This window comes from Schistocerca serialis, chromosome 1 (assembly GCF_023864345.2).
Source record: "Schistocerca serialis cubense isolate TAMUIC-IGC-003099 chromosome 1, iqSchSeri2.2, whole genome shotgun sequence".
Taxonomy (NCBI): domain Eukaryota; kingdom Metazoa; phylum Arthropoda; class Insecta; order Orthoptera; family Acrididae; genus Schistocerca; species Schistocerca serialis.
This window is the reverse complement of record NC_064638.1, coordinates 382,873,333-382,889,999: the sequence shown is the minus strand read 5'-3', so window position 1 is coordinate 382,889,999 and position 16,667 is coordinate 382,873,333.

Here is a 16,667-nt window from a genome sequence, read left to right as displayed (position 1 = left end):
AGCTCTGTTTGACTCAATGCCCAGGCGTATCAAGGCTGATATTACGGCCAGAGGTGGTTGTTCTGGGCACTGATTTCTCAGGATCTATGCACCCAAACTGCGTGAAAATGTAATCACATGCCAGTTCTAGTATAATATATTTGTCCAATGAATATCCGTTTATCGTCTGCATTTCTTCTTGGTGTAGCAATTTTAATGGCCAGAAGTGTAATTTGTGTTTACCTTGCTGCAGGTGATGTTCCATGTACGTAATTGTGTTTAGCACCCGTACATTGGGCATTGATTGTCCTTTACTAAGATTCGTGACTCCCTTTCCGACAAGAATGATGAACTCCATGGGTATCACTTTCACTTGTTAAGCACGAATCGTCATCATCATACTCACCATGCACAGTATCCGCGTATGCGACGCCACACATTCCACTGACTCATTTTGAAGAAACGCTAATATTCCATCTGCCACTTCTTTCTTACACTGCGAGATTCCATGGATTCCTTTCTGACGAAATGTCGACTTCAGCAACTGTACAATTCCATGTTTGCTTCGTTTATCTTTGCCATTGCTCTCCTTTGTGGCAACATCACTAACACCCTAGTGAATTACTCATCGGCTAAGGAGTTAAATTACTCTCCATAGCCTTATGCTGTGCTCGCCATTGGATACTTCAATTCCCGTCCTTTGTTTCTATTAGTAGCCAGTCTCGTGAGTGCATGGTAGACGATATGTTGAGCGCCGAATGCCGTAAACATCATTGGCCTTTTGCAACCTAGCTCTCAAGGGGCTCCTCCTAAGTATTTTAAGCACAACATTGTGAAAAGAAATCAGTAAAGTCGATCCAAATTCCTATCAGAACACACCCACGCACTTGTTCCTCGGACGTCATCATGTGCACCAGTTCGTAAATACGGTCTGTCCTCAACTGGATCCTTTCATGACAACCTTACTACATGCTGTAAACAAGTTCCATTTCTGCTGTTGAGAAAGGAACTCCGTCATTCGTGGTCGGCCGTGAAGATACTCATACTAATAAGGTGTCCAGATTCATTCCCTTGTCGTATATTGCAGATATTATTAAAGCCAAGTGCGAACACGTTGCTGTAAGTGTTGGCATGCTCAGAAAGGTCGTCTTTATTATTCTGCTTGTCGAGCATGCAATGCGATATTGACCCAGTGGTAAACAGTTACAGTTCCTTCATTCTGAACACACTTACACGACAGGCGGATGCCGAAATGAAAGGATTATTCACGGCTGGCACGAGGGGACAGTCTCAGCAGCGACACGGACTCTTACAGGCTGCTCGTAGCATTAAAAGCAATTAAACTGCTGCACTCCAGGGCATGACGCCAGACTCGCATCCGGTGACGCATTTGGCACGACAGCCTCAGGTTAGAAAACAGTGAGAAATTCAAGGCTGTAAATCAGATCACATTACCTGCGATGCTTCCTCAATGAGATATTTTTGTCATTTTGGTTAATGAATATGTTAAAGTGATTTTTTCATGAAAAATCATTACTACTTGAGGAGAAGCTTGAACATAAAATCAACATCAAGGTAATTAAAGGCTAACTCACTTTCGCACAAACGGGGGGTATAAACTGTAATGATTTCTAAGGTACGAGGGTTGGAACTTAAATAGTGGCAACTATTTATTCACAACCGATACAAAAGAGTCACATGTTTTCACCTGTTACTGCCCTTCAAAGTAGTCAGCGGCGTTGTGTAGAACCCGTTGCCAGTGCTGCGGAAGATGTTAGCAGAGCCTGTTCTGTTGATGGTGCGAATGGAGCGGCCTACTGCCTGTCGAATCTCTGGAACAGTTCTGAAGCGAATGCCACGAACTGGTTCCTTCATCTTCCGAATCAAATCAAAGTCACAAGGACTTGTGTCCGGGAAGTATGGTGATACAGTACTTCCCAGTCCCATCGATCGAACAAAGCAGCCACAGCTTGCGCAGTATGTGCCCGCGCATTGTCGTCCAAAATGATGGATAGGTTGCACAGAAAGCGTCGCCACTTCTTCCGCAAAGCTGGTCGCAGGTGATGCTCCAAAAACGAACAGTAATACTGTGCATTGACGGTCTGCCGTGGAGGAACGTAGTGCGTTAGGATAACACCATCACAGTCGTACACGAGAATCACTATTTCTTTTACCATACTGGGGCTCTGACACGCTTTCGACTTTCGTGGCGACCCATAGTGCTTTGCGAAAGAAGCGGCGATACTTTCTGTCCAATCCATCCATCATTTTGCACGACAATGTTCGGCCGCATACAGCGCAAGCTGTGGCTGTTCTGTTCGGTCGATGGGACTGGGATGTACTGTATCATTCACCATACCCCCCGGACTTAAATCCTTGTGACTTCGATTTGATTCCGAAGATGAAGGAACCACTTCGTGGCATTCGCTTCAGAACTGTTCCAGAGATTCTACAGGCAGCAGGCCGTTCCATTCGCACCATCAACAGAACAGGCTCTGCTAACGGCATACTACGCCTTCGACATCGCTGGCAACGGGTTCTACACAACGCTGGTGACTACTTTGAAGGACAGTAATAGGTGCAAACATGTGACTCTTTTGTATCGGTTGTGAATAAATAGTTGCCGCTATTTAAGTTTCAACCCTCGTATATACATCTACAGCTACAGTCCGCAAGATATCTTGTGGTGTGTGGCTGAGGGTACTTGGTGTACCACTGTTACTTCCCATTTTCTGTGCCAGTCACGAATGGTGCGGGGGAAAGCCGATTTTAGTAAACATGCTTATAAGATTTCTTTTTTTTTCGCGAAATGCGGTTGGGAGAAAGCAATGCGTTGGTTGACTCTTCTAGGAAAGGACGCTCGCGGAATGTTAACAATCCACCACAGCGTGATGGAGAACGCCTCTCGTGCAGCGTCTACCAGTGGAATTATGTGAGATCTCCGTACGCTTTCGCGCTTACTACTGACAAAATGCACTGCTCTTCTTTAGATCTTCTGTGCTTCTGTACCAATACTATCTGCCCAGACTCACGTACTATTAAAGTACTGGTTCGAACTGCGGTTTTGTAAGCTACACCCTTTGTGGGTGGCCTACCCTTACTGAGAATTCTTCCAGTGAATCACAGTGTGGCATCTGCCAGTAAATAGTAATTGAAAGAAATTGCAGAAAACAGCCTCGACACAGTTAGATGATTGGCACAGTTAGATGATTGGCACAGTTAGATGATTGGCACAGTTAGATGATTGGCACAGTTAGATGATTGGCACAGTTAGATGATTGGCACAGTTAGATGATTGGCACAGTTAGATGATTGGCACAGTTAGATGATTGGCACAGTTAGATGATTGGCACAGTTAGATGATTGGCACAGTTAGATGATTGGCACAGTTAGATGATTGGCACAGTTAGATGATTGGCACAGTTAGATGATTGGCACAGTTAGATGATTGGCACAGTTAGATGATTGGCACAGTTTGATGATTCTGGCCCGCCGCGGTGGTCTAGCGGTTCTAGGCTGTCAGTCCGGAGCCGCGAGACTGCTATAGTCACAGGTTCGAATCCTACCTCGGGCATGGACGTGTGTGATGTCCTTAGGTTAGTTAGGTTTAAGTAGTTCTAAGTTCTAGGGGACTGATGACCACAGATGTTAAGTCCCATAGTGCTCAGAGCCATTTGAACCATTATTAGATGAGTCTCCTATTTTAGGACGAGATACATGCTGAATAAACCCGTGCCAATTGAACAAGAGGAAAACACTGATTGCCTTAGGAAGAAAAACTAGGCAATATACATTATATTATCAAAAGTACCCCGACACCTATTAGTGGACATCAATATGGGCTATGTCCCACCTCTGCCTTTGTTAGCTTGACCTCTGCCGGCGACACTTTCAGTGAGGTGTCTGGAGGTCTGTGGAGGAAATTGCGCCCCGTTCTTCCATGCGATCCGAAACAAGAGACGATAGAGCTGTCGAACTCTGGAGTCCGGAGCGAAGTCGACGTTCTAATTCATCCCAAAGGTGTTCAATTGCGTTCGGGTCTGGACTGTGGGCAGGCCAGTCCATTTCAGGAATGTCATTGTCCACAGACCATTGCCCCAAAGATATTGCCTTATGAGAGGGTGCACTGTCATGAACATACAATCAGTTATAGTCTTCGAACCATCCCTCTTCTGTACGCAGTGCACAGTACTGTAAAATGTGTTCGCAACCCTCCGCATTTAGCATTTTCTTAAGCACAGTAAAGGACTACCCTCTAACCAGCGCTCCATAGTCACTACCTAAGATGGCAGGTAATGTTCTCCAGCCATTCACCAAACCCAGATCGTCCCGCCGGACTGCCGCAGCGTATAGCGTGATTCATCACTGCAAGTAACAAGTTTCCAGTCATCCACTGTCCACCACCTCGAGCGTCTCTTAGCAACAGGCCGTTGTGGCCTAGCCGTTCTAGGCGCTTCAGTCTGGAACCGCTACGGTCACAGGTTCGAATCCTGCCTCGGGCATGGATGTATGTGATGTCCTTAGGGTAGTTAGGTTTAAATAGTTCTAAATTACAGGGGACTGATGACCTCAGAAGTTAAGTCCCATAGTGCTCAGAGTCATTTGAACCAAGAACATACTTAGTGCAACCAGAAACATCACCCCCTCCCCACATTCATTACGTTCCACTGTCTCATTCGTGGACGGTCCTGGGTAAGAAGAGAGTGTGGTTAACGTAGTGTATACGCCGGAAAATCTGTAATTTTATCCTAATGATCTTTACGTGATTTGTAAGGTGAGATAACTTTGACGTAGCCTTCCGGGATTTTGAGAGCAATGTTATACGCTATGTGCAACGCTCCTCTTGTACCGTCTTCCTTTGGAGTTTCTTAACATCAGTGTGAAACATGTTAGTCAAGGGAAGCCAGGATTCGGTCACGATTGTGGACGGGGTCGTAATCAGTTACTATTGGTTGCCTTTTACAGTTACACACAATTTATTTAAATCAGCTATTCCAGACTCAACAATAAATAAAAAATACCACACATTATTAATGAAGGAATAAAGAACAGTGTAAATAATAGTGTTACACTTTAGCAAATCACCATTACATACAGATACAACAGATAATTCAAAAGCAAGCCACTGTGATGTGGGCAGAAGGCCTTACACGCCCAGAATGGCAATAAATTAAGAATTATTCAAAACTCGCAGCAACTTACAAATTACGGGTATTGAAATATTAAAAGGCAAGTCGCCACAAACACAGCAGACGGCATCAGACGCCAGGAATGACAGTAAATAGCGTTTTTAAAGGCCTCTGTGTAAATACAAAAACCAAATTAGAATTTTAAGGCAAGCGACCACAATCACGGCTGAAGGCCTTACACGCTAAGAATTGCAATAAATTAAGAATTGTTTGCCGGCCGGGGTGGCCGAGCGGTTCTACGCGCTACAGTCTGGAACCGCGCGACCGCTACAGTCGCAGGTTCGAATCCTGCCTCGGGCATGGATGTGTGTGATGTCCTTAGGTTAGTTAGGTTTAAGTAGTTATAAGTTCTAGGGGTCTGATGACCTCAGAAGTTAAGTCCCACAGTGCTCAGAGCCATTTAAGAATTGTTTAAGAAAGGCTTACTGCTATAATACAAATGCCAAATTAGAATTTTAAAGTAAATGACCACAATCACGGCTGAAGGCGTTACACGCCAGAAACGACAATAATACAAAAAATTTTGAAACCTACCGTAAAACAGCAAATACAATAGCAAGTTAATTAAAAAAACTAGCAACTGATCCAGACAGTGCTCCAAGAATCGACCTCTGAGAAGGTCCGGCCACAAACACTTTTGCGAGCGATGAGATAGGCAACCAAGAGTTGCATTCACTTCACAAGATGCTAACTCAGACTAGTGGCAGTCCAACGAATGACTAACGATAATCTTGGTGAAGCTACCTGACGTCTGTTAAACCAAATGCAACGATGGAACAATACGCCAAAGCCGGAACCGACGGTCTGCACTGCGTCCAGAATACTGTGTTTAGAGCGCCCGGAATGAGAAAGGAATCATCAGAATAGAAGAATCGTGAACCGGCCTACAATCAAGAAAGCTGTCAAAACTACACCCCTTACCGTACAGCAGCGGCAAGGCGAGGAAATGTACGCTGCCGTTACATACACTAACCACCAGGGCAGGTAATTAGGGCGTTAGCGGTCACTAGGCAAGAAAATTACCGCTGGTTGAACTTAACAAATTGTAACAAGTAAATGGTAATAAGAAGTCGAGGAAACGTAAGCAGATACGCCTTCCACAAGCACTCCACTCGCTGCTCTTCGCTTCGGCGACACTACGAGCAGCAATACGAACCCAAGTCACTGGAGAATCACGAGATATCACAATGGTGGGGGTTTCTCTACTTGGATTGAGATGCACTCATCTCAAGGCTTGCTGGATCCGGTTTACGACGAAGTCGTGCACCCTGGTGACCACAGCCCTTCCATACGGCAGTCCACGCGTGCCGCCAGCGGTCCCAGCGTGTTCTAGCGCTGCACGGACGTGGCTTCTCCTCTGTCCCCAACAGAACTAGCACTCTCACACGACCCGGCAAAACGACATCGCCCCAAAGATAGGACAACAGTTACTACATATCGATAACCGCCGCTGCTGCCACTAGCGGAGAGGCAACACTTGCGAAACAGAGTGGCGCCGGTCAACACGAGAAGAAGACAAACAACCGCAACCGTGCCAACAAAACGATTTCGTCTGGCCTCCAACAGAGGGCAGAAACCTACAAACAGCACCAACGCGAGCTGCAGCACGGCGAAAGTGATCGTAGTGCAAAGCAGTTGAAGAGTGGCAATGGAAAACATTGTAAATGCCCCTTTTTTTCACGAAACGCGTTTTCAGTGCTGTTGTGATCTGGTCCCTAGACTGTATACATTTGCCAAACCATGCAGAAAATCCTTCAGACGTGCATTAGAAGATGGCCCACTGTGTTTGTGCCAAACTATACCTCTCTCTCGAGGTAAAAAATTTAAAATATATGAGAAGTGATTTTCATTGGCTGCAGTTCTGCTACTTAAAACCGCGAAGTTGTAGTCCTGTACCTGTATTTTCACAAGTAAAATGTGGTGTCTCTGTGATAGTAAAAACTTTATTCCTGCTGTTTTGTCGAAAGCTGAATTTTCTGAGACCACACAGCCGTGTACAAAACACAAATGGTCTCCCACAAAGGGGAAAACAGCAACCAGCCACTGTTAATAACGCTACATTATTATTATTATTATTATTATTATTATTATTATTATTATTATTATTATTATTGGTGTTTTGCCCTTAAAGAGCGCATTTGGAGTATTCTACATGGCCAATTCCTTTTGCTGCCTTCCTTGTTGCCCAAACTTCCCTCATTCGCTCGCTGTGTTTCTGTTTCCGGTCCTCTGTCCATGCTTCTTGTCGGCATCGTGTCTTCGACTTCATCTTGATTGCCTTTTTGGTTGCCGATATTTCTTTCATCTTCCGGCTGTGATCTTGCTTGCGTTCTTCGGTCCATTTTTCGCCTGTTCGTTTGTCACAATGTATCTCATGTAGTTTACTTTTCTTATTGATGTTTCTGAATTTTATTCTATCGTTTTTTGTGCCTGCTGTATGGTGAGTTGGTTCAGGTCGTTTTTTACCTCTGCCACCCATTTGTTGTTTCTAGTGGTTATATATTTACACAAATAGCGCCGTTACAGGCTGCGACCGGCCAGGTTGATATTGGTTTGTTAGATTTGTTGTTGGTTACATTAGTAGTAGCACAAAAAGCCCACAACTAATGTAAACAATAACAAATGTAATGTAACAGCTCTCTGAAGATGAAGCTGTCAGGTCGAAACCGGTAACAGCGTTCAACAGTTTGGTTGCCGTTTTCTTCTTTGCAATAATCAACTTGTGAAACCTTCCTTATTAGCAGTTCGAGCCAATCAGTATCCCGGTATTGCACTTAGAGAGTTGTCAGTAAAGTGTTTATTTTCTAATTTGCTTCATTTTTTGCGGTGATGCTGTAAGCAACGTTTTCTGTTCAAAATGGTTCAAATGGCCCTGAGCACTATGGGACTTAACTTCTGTGGTCATCAGTCCCCTAGAACTTAGAACTACTTAAACCTAACTAACCTAAGGACATCACACACATCCATGCCCGAGGCAGGATTCGAACCTGCGACCGTGGCAGTCCCGCGGTTCCGGACTGCGCGCCTAGAACCACTAGACCACCGCGGCCGGCGTTTTCTGTTGTATCAGAACACCTTGTCAATGTTTTGCATATAAAACAGCTACGTGCAAACAGAGATGCACTTTTTTTTTTCGTTCTCCTGACAAATGTCAGATTTAGTAGTATTTGGAACGTTTTCCATGTCATTCTTCAATTAACGTCTAAAAGTCACAGCTCAACGAGCGGTTCCTGTTTGTCTTCTGTTCGCCCGTACCCGGCGTATTGCCAGTCTTTTCGGCTAAATTACCAAGTTGTTGTTCATTTGTCCGAATTGGTAACATGATAAGGGCGAGGAAGGGAATAGGGCGCTTTTTAGCAGATCACAACTCCCTGCTGTCTGCGCTCTAGCTTCTGTAACACTTCTTGTTCCCAGCAGCATGGGACAGGGATTTTGTAACGGAGTAATTAATCTACCCCCTGCAGCAACTGTTGCGGCCGGTGGAAGTTTCGCACTCAGTTCCGGAGGAACTCAGCGGCGGCGGCAGCAGCAGCAGCAGCAGCCGGTGGAAACCCAGCAGTTCGTCTGTCTCCCTCACTCCCTCATAAAGTGGATGGCTGCTGCCCCGTTGTTCGCCGACCTGTGGACGCCCGCTGGGAAATGGCCCTTTACAGTCTACGAAGCTTTACGTTTTTTTTCCCCAATGTTCCACGGCTTTAGTTCACTCGTTTTGAGAGCAGAGGGACTATCTGTGGTAATGTATTAGTGAAGGTGAACTTCTTTGCCAAGATCGCTAATAATAACCTTTATTGTAGATAACTAGTTTCGATAATCAAAGTGATCATCCTCAGATCTCGACACACAGGTTATTGCGGATCTCATAAAACAGCCAACTTCTGAGAAAAGTAGTTTTACTGCTATTTTAAAGACATATGCAATAACCTGTCTGTCGAGATCTGAAAATGGTAACTTTGATTACCTTATCCGGTTATCGAGAATAAATGTTATTAACAGAGATCTTGGCAAAGAAGTTTATCTTCACTGATGTATTCCACGACTGCTAAATGTCAGTTTCGGACATGTAACAACCGCAGACAAGCTACAACCAAACGAAATTTTCTCAATTTATTAACCTTTTTAAAATCATATGACCCGTCATTCCTACGTAACTGTCACAGACCCTGGACAAGTTACCATTTGCTACAACTCCCTAGTTTTTCGTCATTAAAGTAGGATTACCATATGTGACTCCTACGGAACATTTGTACAGCTGTATTCAATTTAGTAGGTAAGTCTTCTCTCGGTAATTCTTCGTTAAAGTAACACATTCCTGAATTTCAAAGTTAGTTCGAAAGTCAGACTACTACATTAGGCATATTCCTTCCCCGACCTGTGAACCAAATAATCCAAAATTGTGTGACACACTCTTCCATAGCCAATTACACAGTGAGGTGATTCAGACGCAATACAGTCTTCCCGTCAGGTTAAAACTACGCGCTTGACCAATCCTCGAATCAAGAACCTTGCCTTTCGCGGACAATGCTGTTCAAAAAATGGCTCTGAGCACTATGGGACTTAACTTCTGAGGTCATCAGTCACCTAGAACTTACAACTAATTAAACCTAACTAACCTAAGGACATCACACAACACCCATGCCCGAGGCAGGATTCGAACCTGCGACCGTAGCGGTCGCTCGGTTCCAGACTGTAGCGCCTAGACCCGCATGGCCACTCCGGCCGGCTGGACAATGTTGTTGCCGAATGAGTTATCCAGATGTGATTCATGACACGCCCTCGCACCTCTATTTCCACCAGCATCTCATCTCGTGATTATCAAACTTGACAGAAGCTCTCCTGCTCCAAGTAAGGTTATTGCTGTGTTGTTTCGTTTCAAAGCTTTTCTTCTTTCAACTCTGACAATGTTTGTTAATGTGAAAACAATGGAGCTGGATTTTGGTTCATAATCCATGTTAAACTGCAGGTTCTCCTGTAACTGGCTGGGTAAGACAGTTCAAAAGTCAGAGAAAGGCAACGGCATACCACTTCCAATAGGAACTTCCCTAGAAAAGTACTGTGGTGTTCAAACCAACCTCCGGGTTCATGACAACTTTGGTTGTATTTCAACCACCAGTCTGCATAAAATGCAGAACCTTGTCTACAGTCTGAAAAGAGTCAAGCCGGCCGGTTGTGGCCGAGCGGTTCTAGGCGCCTCAGTCCGGAACCGCGCTGCTGCTACGGTCGCAGGTTCGAATCCTGCCTCGGGCATGGATGTGTGTGATGTTCTTAGGTTAGTTAGGTTTAAGTAGTTCTAAATCAAGGGGACTGATGACCACAGATGTTGAGTCCCATAGTGCTCAGAGCCATTTGAACCATTTGAAAAGATTCAATTGCTGCTAACAGGATTTACACAGAGACAAAACAATCTGTGTCACTGCTGATATTCACAGATTGCATAATTGCTATAGCATCATGTTCTGTATCACGGCAACACATAATCAAGTCGTTCGCAGCGAATGCCAGACAGAATTACTGACCACACAATATATTTCCGGTTTCAGTATTATTATTTTGGAAAAAGTTAACAAAACAGAATGCGTCTAATATATCGCACTGCAGGAGGCTGGGAAACGCATTAAAATGACCAGCGCTGCTTCGTGTAAATGTGAATTTTACATTGAACAGCACTCATGTTGCGAGGCGATGAATGCGGAACTCTGTGTTGTAGTCTGTTCGACGGAGTCATCCATCACAGCTGGTTCTGGCGGACAAGCTGCCATGACTGTATGAAATACGGCTCTTCCACGTATCACACGTCGCACGTGGCGTGAAAATTTATGGCGCATTTACTCAACTAGCGCGTAAGTAGAATGTGTTACAGTAGCATGTAATACATGAAGTGTGTGTAAAGAAGGAGAAAGCAGGTTGACAAACACATGCTGAGCGCTGGTTAATAATGCGGAAATAGTTTCCAGATAAAGGCGAAAAATAAGTGGTTTGCTGTATTCTTTCGTTCTTTCCCTTCACCATGAGTGGCCTAGATTCCGTGGTAGCGTCTGTAGCTCCCCTAGTAAACATACTAAACCCGTTGGAAGACTTTTTGCCAAAAGTAATGAAACATACTAAACGACTTCGGTACTTTAGTTGTAAATAAAGTTGTTTATAGTAGGAAAATAGAATGCCCGCTACCAAAAAGTAGCAAAAGCTAGCGCTCTCTCTCTCTCTCTCTCTCACACACACACACACACACACACACACACACACACACACACACACACGGCATGCCGAACTATGCCATTCACGGTGCACGGTGAAGACTAGAGCAATTTATCATCATTGTCCAACGTAGTAGCTGTTTCTATTGAGTTCCTCATCAATGTCAAAATTGTTACTATATTAGAAACAGTTGAAAGCCAGACCTCTACAAAGGTCTGAAATAAGAGCAAGAAACGTTTTAATGACGTCATTGGCAACCATCTGCTGAAGATCCGTTTAGGCACAACAAAAATGCTATAATACAGAAAATTTGTTTAATTTACAGTTCGACTTGTACTCAAAACAAGCCATGTGTCATTGTAATAAAGAAGTGCCAGAAGTTTTTTGCGAGAAAACCAGAAGAAAGCGCGAGTACGTAATCAGAAAATTTTACCCGAAGAAAGCAGTGAATACTGTTGTCTAATCGTCACTGTTACATAAAAACGTATCTATACGAATAATAAAACTTCAAAGGCGTCCTATCTATCTGAACACGGTAATCTCCAAATCTCTGACTTGAATTTTTGTGGGGTTTTCACAGGTAACTTGAGCATAGCTTGAGCCAACATACATGCTTTATTTCGTCAAAATCGGATCACGAAAAAAATATCAAGATTTAAAATTTTGGGAGTCTGGCCAGATTAGTGGTTCAGATGTTGACTTCAGTGACACGACCATCGCGTCGCAGCACACCAAACCACAAATAGATGGTACTGTTAGATTTTTAACCTCAGCGACAGAAGTATTTTCGGAAGTTTACGCCAGTGAGAGAATTAAGCGCCGCAGTAGCATCTTTATGGAGACAAACTACCAACGAATTTACTTGGCTAGAACAAAGGAATTTACTGATATCGCTTTGTGTATTAAAAGCTTAACCACAGTCCTTTTCATCTTTTGAGAGGATTCACTTATATTTGACTTCTTTGCTAGAAAATTGAATTTATTGAGTTCGCTTTGTGGTGTGGATGCCTGCTCAGTACATTTCTATTTCGTTTGTTCACGAAGGAAAATGGCTAGAAAACGGTCGTGTCTATCTCAGTAAACCATAACAGCTAAAAGGCTGAGGACTATGCCGTCTCAAGACTCCAATTAAGATCGTGAGGCAAGGTTTGTAGTGGGTCGAGAACATCAGACTTTTACCTCGCCCTGTGGATACTCCTTCCGAAAGTGAGGTGCAACTCTGATCGAGAGCCTCATACATTGACTCGCTCCTCAGAAACATTCACTCGCAGACAAGAAAGCCGATTTTTCTCAGGGTGTTCACACAGTTGCTTCATGGTCTCTCGTGGGCAGTGGCCAACGCTTATCGTGCGCTCCATTCTTATCTCGCGCCTCACAAGGGAACCTCCCCATCGCACCACCCTCAGATTTATAAGTTGGCAAAGTAGATAGGCCTTGAAAAACTGAATACAGATCAATTGAGAAAACAGGAAGAAGTTGTGTGGAACTATGAAAAAAAAAGCAAAATATACAAACTGAGTAGTCCATGCGCAAGATAGGTAACATCAAGGACACTCTTAGCTCGGGAGCGCCATGGTCCCGTGGTCAGCATGAGTAGCTGCGGAGCTAGAGGTGCGTGGTTCAAGTCTTCCCTCGAGTGAAAATTTTAATTTCTTTATTTTCGCAATGTTGTGATCTGTCCGTTCGTTCATTGACGTTTCTGTTCACTGTAATAAGTTTAGTGTCTGTGTTTTGCGACCGCACCGCAAAACCGTGCGATTAGTTGACGAAAGGACGTGCCTCTCCAATAGGAACCGAAAACATTTGATCGCAAGATCATAGGTCAACCGATTCCTCCACAGGAAAACACTGGTGACGGCATGTGCGTCACATGACAGGAATATGTTGTCGACCCACCTAACTTGCACACTTGGCGAATGGGTAAAAAGATTCTTCTACCTTGCCCGATTTAGGTTTTCTTGTGGTTATGATAATCACTCCCAAAAAAGTGATGAAAACATAAGAGTTTGTCACACAAACTGCAACAAATGAATGCAACAGTTTCACAGTCGTACTGTTTTCCCTGTGCTCTGTCAAAACATATGTTTTTAAAGTTTTCAAATTTTTCCTTGTGTAGACCGTCAAATCCTGCATATGTCCAAGCAAATCTGAACATGTCCTGGAATTTTGGAGAGCGAAATTGATGTGTGAGTGCCTGAACTTTGATAATTGTCTGAAAACAAAAGATTAAACTTTTCACTCGAGGGTAGAGTTGAACCGAGGACCTCTCGTTCCACAGGTGCTCACGCTAACCACGAGACCACGGTGCTCCTGAGGTCACATCATCCTTGTTGTTGCCTATCGTCTGCATGGACTGCTCAGTTTCTATATTTTGCTTATTTTTTCACAGTTCCACACAACTTCTTCCTGTTTTCTCGGTTGATCTGTATTCAGTTTTTCAAGGCCTATCCACTGTGCCCACTTATAACTAGATCTGAGGGGGGTGCGATGGGGAGGTTCCCCTGTCAGTAATGTTCACGCAGCGAGAGGAGCAATTAATGACTGAGATTGTGATAATCACAATATTGTTAGGGCTTTAGAAAGTGATGATCAACACCAGCAGCGTTTAGAATTAGCGTGGAAGAGTTATGAATGCACGCGTCAAGATTGTGGGAAAGTAACAGTGAGTAGAAAAGAGAGAATAGATGTAATACGGCAAGCAGAAAAAAAACCGCTTAGCTCTCCTAGACGCTGATCGACTTCGACACTCGATAATTTCATCCGAAGATTCACAGAAATCTCAAGAAATAGTCTCGGGCACGCCGAACTGGGTTGGGTTGAAAAAGGAAGAAGTGCATTTACATACAGTGTGTTTCCGTAAGAGCGTCAAAAATGTAAGAGGACATAGTGGACGTTCCACTGAACAATTTGAGGTAGGGAACATGTGGACGGAGAAGCCAGCTTAAGGAGATAGGGATGTAAACTTGTCTACCGCTTCGTCTAACATTGCTGTTTTCCAGCCTATTTGCAGCTGACACGCCTACAACTTTACACGTACTGTGCTTTTTATTTACATGTATATTCTTTATTTCCTGCAAGGAAACGCGGAGGACGAGCCTTATTACTAGAAGTCATGATGAAGGACTTACTTCACTTGTCCATAAGATGGCTCTGTTGTATCGTATTTACATTGTCCCATGACAGAAAGTGCTATTAATCAACCACAGACCCATTCATTACTCAGTGTTATTGAGAGACGTACAGTACAATACGATTGAGCGCTACCGGTACAGTTTCGCAGAACTCGGTGACATGCACCTTGTGCGTGGGGAAGTACGTTGCAATGCTCTCACTGCAGAAGGATGACCTGAAGCCTCTTGGTTATTTCTTATGGTAACATCTAAAATCGTTTCTGTATGAGACGCCAGTGGATATGGAGACGGAATTAGCTGTCAGAATTGTAGCTGCCTTTGTTGTTATTCGAAACACACCAGGGATATTTGTCAGGGTGCGCGAGAATCTTGTTCGCCGATTTCATGCTTGCACTGAGGTTGATAACCGTCAGTTTCAGCACATTTTGTAAGGTATAGTACAAAGAAATACGTTCATTGTGTCAGTGATTGCATTTGCAATTTACTTTAACTAATGTAAATAAAAAGTACACAGTAATGTGATTTTATTAATATTTTCTTCTTCAGCTGTCTTCTCCGACCCCAGGTTCCCTATCTCAAATTCTCCAGTGGAGTCGGCCGCTGTGGCCGAGCGGTTCTAGGCGCTTCAGTCCGGAACCACGCTGCTGCTACGGTCGCAGGTTCGAATTCCGCCTCGGGCGTGGATGTGCGTGATGTCCTTAGGTTAGTTAGGTTTAAGTAGTTCGAAGTATAGGGGACTGATGACCTCAGATGTTAAGTCCCATAGTGCTTAGAGCCATTTGAACAATTTTTTATCTCCAGTGGAGCATCCTCTATGTCCTGTTAAATTTTTGCACGCTCTTACGGAAACACGCTGTATAATCCAGTGATTGACTATGGCATATCAGCTTCAATTGGTGAAATGGTCGTAAATAGCGTATTTTGTGACGCTCTGAAATGACGAAAAGAAACGGCTGGAATGTGGTACTAGAGTGGAAAAGTACATATTGAAATATTTCAGAAACCTCCCTCCTCCCCCTCCCCCTCCCCTCCGAGAGCTCAAATGTCTGCTGAACATTGACCACCCACAGTCTTCGTTCATGTCCCCAGTCGTACCATTTCAAACGATGTATACAAAGAAGCTTTATAAGTCAAAAATAAATTCCATACATAAGAAGAGTCAGTCACAGTTATAAATAAATACCCGGGCAACAGCGGGTTTCTCAGCTGGTATGAAATATCATCTCCGTTTTCGATTTGTGGAGTCAAGGAAAAACCATTTCAAACAGTACAGGGAATGCTGCAGAGCTTAGAGCTTACATCGTGTGCTCTTCAGTGTTCATATCTCAGCTTCTACAGGCAATATTTCCATTTCAAAGAAATACTGATAATTGTAAAATGCTATCGAACCGCATTTCGAAACGAAGTCATATTGCAAACAGAAAATTTGAGTATCCGTCATTATAGTGCAACTTTTGCATTCTTCTGAAAACAGTGGCAAGTGACCAACAGCAATATGATTTCCTGTACAATAAATATCATTTTGTCACCTGCTGTGTTGGGAGCCTGTCATGTGCATAGTAAAAGAACGACTCACGCGTGATAAGTGAGAACAGTCACTGCTATTGTTGTTTCTCGAACCGCGCTGGGAAAATATCGATTAGCAGCTGCGATACGCTCTTATGGAAGCCGTCCGACCAGATTTTGCCTTGTTTGGGGCGACTGGATGCAGGTTCTCTCGGCGGCTGCATTATATTTTTAGGAGACCGCTCTCTTCGTCTTCTTTGGTCACGATAAAAAACTAGCAGTGGCTATTTCTGGAGCGAGAAAGTTCAAGGTCTGTATGTAAAGTGTTTCATAACAAGTCATTATTTATTTATGAATTATGAATCGTCTCTTGGCTCCTCGCATTGAAAAACTGCGCTACACTCTGCTAAACGCATAGTTCCAGATGACGTGTTAAAGCCTTTTCGTTTCTTTATAGTTTCTCAGAATGGCATTCGAAAAAGAATTGTGTGTGTGTATTCAGAAATTAGTGGGCTAGGGAGCAAGAGGAATGCCCTTTTTTAGCCAAAACTTCAGTACCTGTAATCATTGTGACGCAAACAGCATTGTCTTCTTGGAATGGTACCGAGCGAGGTGGCGCAGTAGTTAGCACGCTGGATTCGCATTCGGGAGGACGATTGTTCAAATCCGC